Below are 7,764 nucleotides of genomic sequence, written 5' to 3' on the forward strand. Positions count from 1 at the left end.
TCGTCAAGGAACGAGGTGAAATCTGCATTCATTTCTGAAGGGCCTGAAATTAGTGGGCTAAATCGATACTGAGCGAAAAGTTTCTCCCCGGCCCGAAACCAGCTTTGTTCTGTTGAAGAGACTCATTTTTGTCCCGAGACAAATTGTCATAAACTTAATCCCTTGTTCAAGGAGCAGGAGGTCCTCACTGGGGCGACATACTCTCCAGACTTAACAGTGAGTTGAGTGAGACTGGCTCCACCTGAAGAGGGGGGAGGGACAGAGAGTGCCAAGCTCATTGGGATTTGTCTTGTCACTCATTGGAGGGATGATGGTGTTGGCCGTGCTCAACGCTTCTCCAACAATAGAGTTGTTTAGATCCCTCGCCAGGTTCTTTCAAGATCGACAGCTTGTAAAACAAAATTCCTGTCATCCATCCCTCCTCTTCCTCCATCCACCGGGTGAGCCCCAGATGGGTATATGTACTGAATCAGTGCGTGTATGTACTGTAGCAAGCACAGGGAACGGGGAAGGGGGGGGGGGACAAATTTGAGTCTTGGGGCAAATCTTTGTGACTTGGGACACGTTCTCTCAAACGTCATTACCGAAGCATTTGCCATAAATACGCATAGTCTGCAATCACGTGCTTCGGTATGAATTTCTTGAAACGGAATATGGAGTGTGAGCAGGGTGTCCTTCTTTTGATTTCAGTCAGCTAGACCCTTCTTTTGGGACTTTGGAATGATCAAATCAGAAATGCGGAATGTGCCCTCTCTCTTACTTCCAACTATGCACGTATGTAGGGATACTTAAAGACACGAGGATGTCTTGTGACAGCAAAAAAAAGGTAGTGAATGGGCTAATTATCAAGAAATGAGACTCTTGGCCCCTACACAAAAGGCCAATATTTTAGGGTCCTTAAAAGCAATTCTTGAATGTGCGTCGTTTTCGATGGACACGGGTCAAGAAAAAATGGACGCCTACCTAGTCTTCGCCCTATTTCGTGTTCGCCTCAAGACTTGCTTGAGACGTGCCTTCGACCACGAATTGAATGCCGAAAATGTGCGGTAATTCGGGGTTACCCGTGATCTTGGGATCATTAATCTCGTGTCCACATTTTGCCGGGATCAATTAAGCTCGCTAACCCACTTGGCTGTCAATACTCTGCACATCATCCATCATACACCAGGCACTAATTGTGAAAAAAAAGAAGAACCTTGTCCGAGTCTCGAGTGCCGAAAAATGTTCTCCTACGAGGTTAACCAACCCGCGACCCAAGACCGATAAATAGATGGATAGATAGATCAGTGCAGCGCTGCCAATTAATATTATTCATGGACCAAGATTCATCTCTTGACAGGTGTGGATTGCGAGAAGACAAAACAAATTATGAATCTAACAGGATTAGGTGGCAGATGCCAAGACCAGCGGCTGGCTGTGTTGGCTTTGGTGCCCAACGAGATCTCAATTAGACGAATGATATGCTTGAATAACACTCCTAGAGAGCATGGGCGCGAGGGTTATGCTCGGATTCAATTTTCTCGTCTGTCTTTGACCTTATAAGGTTGTTGGGATTGACGGGTTGACGGATGGATGGATGGATGGATGGATGGGAGCAATTCAGTGCCGGCAAAAGGCCTCCAAATTCAAGCAACTCAACAGATGGTAAAGTAGTGGCCCTCGAGTGTATAGTGGAATTGTGGCAATGCACACATTAGAGTCCGACTAAATTTGGACAGAAAATAGATGCTCATTTTTCGAAGGGCCACCCTTTGAGACGTCCAGACACCGGGGTAATCTTAAGGGCTTTGTGCGAGTGATGTATGTTGTTGGAATTTTTATGGCCTAAAGCCCCCATCCTGGACCAACTTGAGAAGATGCTGTCTTAACGTAAGGGTAACTTACTTACATACGCATATACTCGTACATACCTAGGTACTAGGCTTCACTCCGAAGAGCGGTCGGTGTTGTTATCAGCCAGGCAGGTCTCGTAAAAAATGAGAGTGTGGCTGCTTAATGTGTTATGTATTCATTGCCAATCTGACAGGCATCCTTCTCTTTGAGCAATGGATTGGTCCCGCTCCCAACGGATTGGATGCGCTTGTAATAATACAAAGCAAACAATGCTCACTCGAACCACAAAAGTCGGTTGTCGGTCAGTTGTTTCGCTGCTTCTGAGACAGATTTCATTTCAAGCCTCGGCGGATTAACGAACAACGGAACAAGCAAAAAGTCGTGGATAGTTTTATTAGACGCCGAGGAGGCGAAAACCCTGGAGATACTCATACGCTCTTGGCTCTGGCGTGTTCTTGTGTTCTTGTGTTTCGTGCTAGATTCAAGTCTCTCTGCTCGGCGTTATCTTCAAGTCTGATGACATGATGAATAATCACAAAGGAGACCATCTGATCATCATCCGGTGCCTTTGACAAAAGGCACATTTCTCATGCCTTTGTCGGGACGCCACAGTTTTCTTTTGTAGTCTTCAAATTATATTAAGGCACGGTACTCGTCTACGTGCATATACGTACAGTGCATAGTATAGCACTGTAAATGCTTTATTGCTGGTGCTTGCATTAGAACAAGATGTCCTGCTTCTCTCCGACCACAAACTGACATAAATCAACCGGATGGAGAGGGAGGTTGAACGAATATACTGTACATTATGTACAATAGCAAAAGAGGCAAATCACGGCATTAGGATTCCTCATTTCTCAGTTTCAAGAGCATTCCCTTTAAGTAAGGTGCCTTTTATCTTTATGCTTGATTAAAGGAATGAGGCAGTTTATACTTTTAGGATTCGAACACGAATCAGATTGGAGTCGTAAAAACAATCTATATATTTCATGGCGCACTCACGTGCTCGAAATGTTTTGCATTTGTTCTTTTGCCAGCTCAATTTCTAGAGCGGTTCAAATGCATTTTACTTCTGGCAGATAAGCTTTTGTGAGGGGTTGGGTTGAACTGAACAATTCGCGAATAGGGTTCGACCGAAGTAAGACTCAAGCCACTACTTGGATTCAAAAACATAGGTATGCCACATTCAGGGTGGTAAATCTTAGTGACCCTAGAGGCTTGATCTGCGTTTTTAGAGCACATTCAAGCCCTCCAGAATCTAGGCTAATTAAAACGATGAAGTCCTTCTCTCTTCTTTCTCGAGATGTTTAATTTTATAATTTTGTTGACAGCCTTTTCCCATTTTGAAACTTTACCTGAGCGTAAAGAGGTCGGCTTGGAAATGTTATTTGCGTTCATTCTATTGCGTAGTAAATAACCACTTTTTTTCTTGTCTGTCAGTGAAAAAAACAGTGAAAAAGCCAAATGGCATTATTTTTCTAAGCAGGGTCAAGCAAGTTGACTATTTAAAAAACGGTATTAATCTGACGACCGTTGTGAATCCTGAGATTCTGCCTTATTAGATACGACAAAGATGAGATTATTTTTTGCATTGTAATTAGTAAATAAATTTCCGATTTCCTTTAAAAACAAATACTCGATCGTGAAATTATTCATTTGAAAATTGTCCTACATGTCCATGCATGTAATAAGATCAAAATTACGAATCCAAGTTCCTGGCAATGATAAATTCAGGTTGTATTCGGTCTTACCCTAGCCATGTGAAGTGTCTATGGTCTTGTGGAGCAATTGGCTCATGGTTTGTGTTGTTGTTGGCGGTGGTGCTAGTAGTAGTAGTAGTAGTAGTAGTAGTAGTTGTGGTGATGGTTGATGTTTGGAGTGTGCAATGCTGTTTATCACCCGTTCTGAATCTCAAGAACCACACCCTCAGGTTCTGTGTATTTCTCTATAGCCAACTTTTTTTCTGCCTTCGTTCGTGCCTCGGGATTTTTTTTAAAGGACCGTGCAAAAATGGCTTAAAGTTCAGAGGCAGTTCGAGAGACCCTACAATAGATCGAGGAGCATCTGGCCGAGTCGTTCGCAATCAACACTCATCTCAGAACCCAAAAAGCAGTAACAGCAGCTACAACAGAGGCCAAACCACGAAAAGTAAATCAGAGCAAGAGTCAAAAAGAGAGAGAGAGAGAGAGAGAGAGACTGGTGGCAAAACTACCCATTCTGGATGATATTGCCACCTATCTCGGACAATCTGGGATGACGAAGGGTTGAGCCCTCATTCTTTATGCGTCTATCATGTCCATCAATTGGATGCTCGAGCATCTTGAAGAGAGCACACCAGCCATCAGGTCGTTAGAGCAATAATGATACGCTACATTCTTAGATCAGGTAATCGCTTGATATGAGCGTACAAATGTGCGTGTGTGTGTGTGCGTGTGTGTGTCAAGAGCTCATTGGAATTGGTATTAGCATCGATTTTTGTTCTGACAACCGCCGTCTAATGTTACTACGTGGGTATCTAACTTGTAACACACACTGTGTAAGATCCACGTTAGAAGGCAGGCACCCTCTTGTCCTATTCATTGAAGGGTGTGAAGCCAAAAACTAAATTGTCCAGGATTAGGAGACTAACTCAATGAAGATCTTGGACCCGATTTGGCCTGAAAATCACCCGATCACGAATTTGCAGTTTTACCTGAAAAGGAAACGAGACGTGTTTAGTTAGCTGCCATCAAAGTGCCCCCTTCCATCTTGCCTTCCTTCCTTCCTTCTTCCACTCACGCATTGCTCGACTAAGTCAACTAAAAAATGCCTTCAATCTCACAAACGATCTGCCGAAAAGAATAACGCCTTTCTCTCCACAAACTTCATTCAAATTCCGAAAGAGCTCCAGTTTAATGCTGATCCAGCGTTGGAAACTTGGCAGCTCCCAGCTCCGAACTCCCGACTCAAGCGTAGTAAAGAGTGTATTAAGACGAGCTAGCCACAACCGTCCACCAACCAATGCGCGAATTTCACACTCACTTAAACTATTACTATTCAAGAGAAATGAGCTTCAGGAGTGAGAGTTTGATGAGCTTTCTCGAGTGTTTGGAACGCACTCCAGCTATCCCCAATCTACCATCTCGGATGATCATCTAGCCACGCCCTCGCCTGTGCGAGCACCTCAGCAGTCCTGTTCATGAATTTCAGGGCGTTTGAACGGGGCTAATAGTGGAAGTGTGGAGTGCTAGTGGTTGTCATGGGTTCCCTCTGGATGGTGGTGGACTCATATACATACATAATCGAGGGAGTGCTCGTGCTCCTCATCCCTACCACCATCATCATCATCATCTTCATCATGGCCAAGCATGATCATCACTTTGAGATGAGAGTGAGAAGAAAGAAAGAAAGAGAGTCTCGTGCTAAAATTACGAGACTCCCATAAGATCAGCACGAGAATGAGGAAGACGAAGAGGCGGAGGCGGAGGCATTCATAAATGTTCAACCCTACTGTACTTGGCGAGCACATCTTGTTCGTCCGTGTCTACTGTCGTAGCATATCTCAGTACGTACTACGTATGACGCCTATGGTCCACTAACGCCTCTATTGATGGCCCGGGAAATTTCAATTTCGAATGCACGTGGACTACTGGAAATCTTTGATAGACTGCCAGACAAAAAAAAAAAGTTCGATATTGACCCGTGTCGTAGAGTAGGGTAGCCTACACTAGGTTTCAATCAAACGAAACATTGGGCGCAAATTTTTGGGATGGTTATACAGTACCTCTTGAAATCTGCGGACCAAATGTGTTGACTCTTACACTGTTTTTTGAACAAATCCTGATGCAAATATTCCAAGGCCGATGACAGACATTTATTTCAAATTTTCTTTAGCCAGCACTATACACTGTTGTGGGCATATTGTGACCCCACACCACTTTAACCTTCTGGGCAAAAATTGATGAATGGGTCAAAGTCTCATTTTACTGGTGTCATATCGTTTAAAGCTTTTTTGGAATAATATGTTCGAACCTGGTTCAAAGTTAGCCTAAATGTGCGTTGTGCCCGTTGTGCCTTACTCTTTTTGTGGGTCCATTACAGCTGAAACGCTCCTACCGTAACTCTTACCCCATTAGGTAAGTTTTGGATGGTTATTCATGCTTGCCCTCAAGAAGTCCATAATTAACGAGGTATCAAAATGGGATCTCGTGGTTGAGGCATGACTTCAATGGTGTCATACATTTGTTGTAAAAGCTCGAAGGCATTTCAAGACGACTCAAAGACGGCCATTTTTTCCTACAATTTTATAGGTGGAAAGATCGCTTTGGCTCATCAGCTATTTCGGGTTGGCTCTCCTTCTTTAGCAGAAAATCAGACGGAGATCTCAGAATTTAATTTAGGGCCATCAAACTCATAAATTTCCCTTTGAACGAGAAAGCATAAAACTGGGACTTGCGGCTTTGATTCAGATCTGACCATTCCGAAATAGTCTCTTTTTTATTTGATAGAAAACTTCTCTCAGAATAAGTTTATTTCCTATGAGATGGTGTGGAAAAAGGGAGCCACGCCAGTATTGCTTCAGGCGCGATGATTTTTCTCCATGTTCATTTGTTGATGTCACGAGGTCTGGCTAATAAATTCAATCTTATCAGCGAGAAACTATGCGCTATCTTTATGCGAATCGAATGGCGATCGTCTTCAATTAATTATCATAAATCACATCTAGGGCCTTATGATTACGCTTGGCATGAGAGATTTCTACAATAAATCCCGTCTAGACACAATGCAGGATCAACAAGATCCGTAAAGATCCATTCAAGATCCCGCAGGTCTGATACTCTGATCGAGAATCGTCCTCAGGACAAAGACACCCAAGATCGACCTGAAACAATACACTCAAAAAACAGAGGGAGAGCCAGACATGTGATGTAATTTAGGTTGATTGGATCCGTAATGAAGCCTACCTGAGCTTCAGAGTCGAGTCAATTAAAGCAATTTTCTCGGAATGCCCAACGTTCGTCCCCAGAACACCTTAACTCAATTAGTTTTCTCGTTCAAGCCAAGGTGGCAATTATTTGGTATATGTGCTTCTCCACCGCTCTCCATTCTCCAATGCTGGCCACACCAAATTCATTTCCGTTCCTAGCTCTGTGGGGTTAGATGTGAGATGTGACTTCACCAACCCAACCATACACAACCATATCAAGCTGTCTCCGGACAAAGTCGAAAAAGCCAGCTTGCATTCCCACAAACCAATCGATTGACAGCCCAATGGATGTCAGATCATTTAGAGATCTCCTCCTCCTCCTCCTTCTCATTTTTTCTATTCCATCGCAATCTAGCTTTTCTCCCCAATCGTGTTGGTGGATCCAAATGAGACCCAGGGTTTCTGGCAAAAATCAATCTTGAGAACGCGAATGACCCGAATCGATTGCTAATACTTGGGTGCGACAGAACCCCCAAATCCCCTCAGTATCTTCTACCTTCTCCTCCTCCACAACAACATCATCATCATCATCATGAACGTGATCATCACGAGCCTGTCTTTTAACACCTTCGCCCCGGAGTATGACGAGGCCATTTCAAGTATTGTGCTCAAAATGGATGGAGATGATCACACTTGGCAGTTCTTCGCACTTTGGGATTTCTCGAGCTGATTGAGAGACCGGAGCTCACAATTTCACACGCCACAAATCATCAGGTTTCGATTCAAACCGAATGTCACTATCTATCTACACGCACACACTTGCACATTCATTTCCAGAAGAGACGGTAAGACATTAAGCAGACGTCAAATGTGGACTCTTTTTGAGTGAAGCAGATTTTTTTTAACTACCAAGAACCAGGAACCATTGAAAGCTCCAATTGGGTCTGAGTGAATCGGGTTCGTGTTGGGGTAAGAATACTACGTAGAATGGGAGTTCAGTTTCTCAGAGGACGCTTGCACCATCA

Source organism: Tigriopus californicus, chromosome 5 (assembly GCF_007210705.1).
Source record: "Tigriopus californicus strain San Diego chromosome 5, Tcal_SD_v2.1, whole genome shotgun sequence".
Lineage (NCBI taxonomy): Eukaryota > Metazoa > Arthropoda > Copepoda > Harpacticoida > Harpacticidae > Tigriopus > Tigriopus californicus.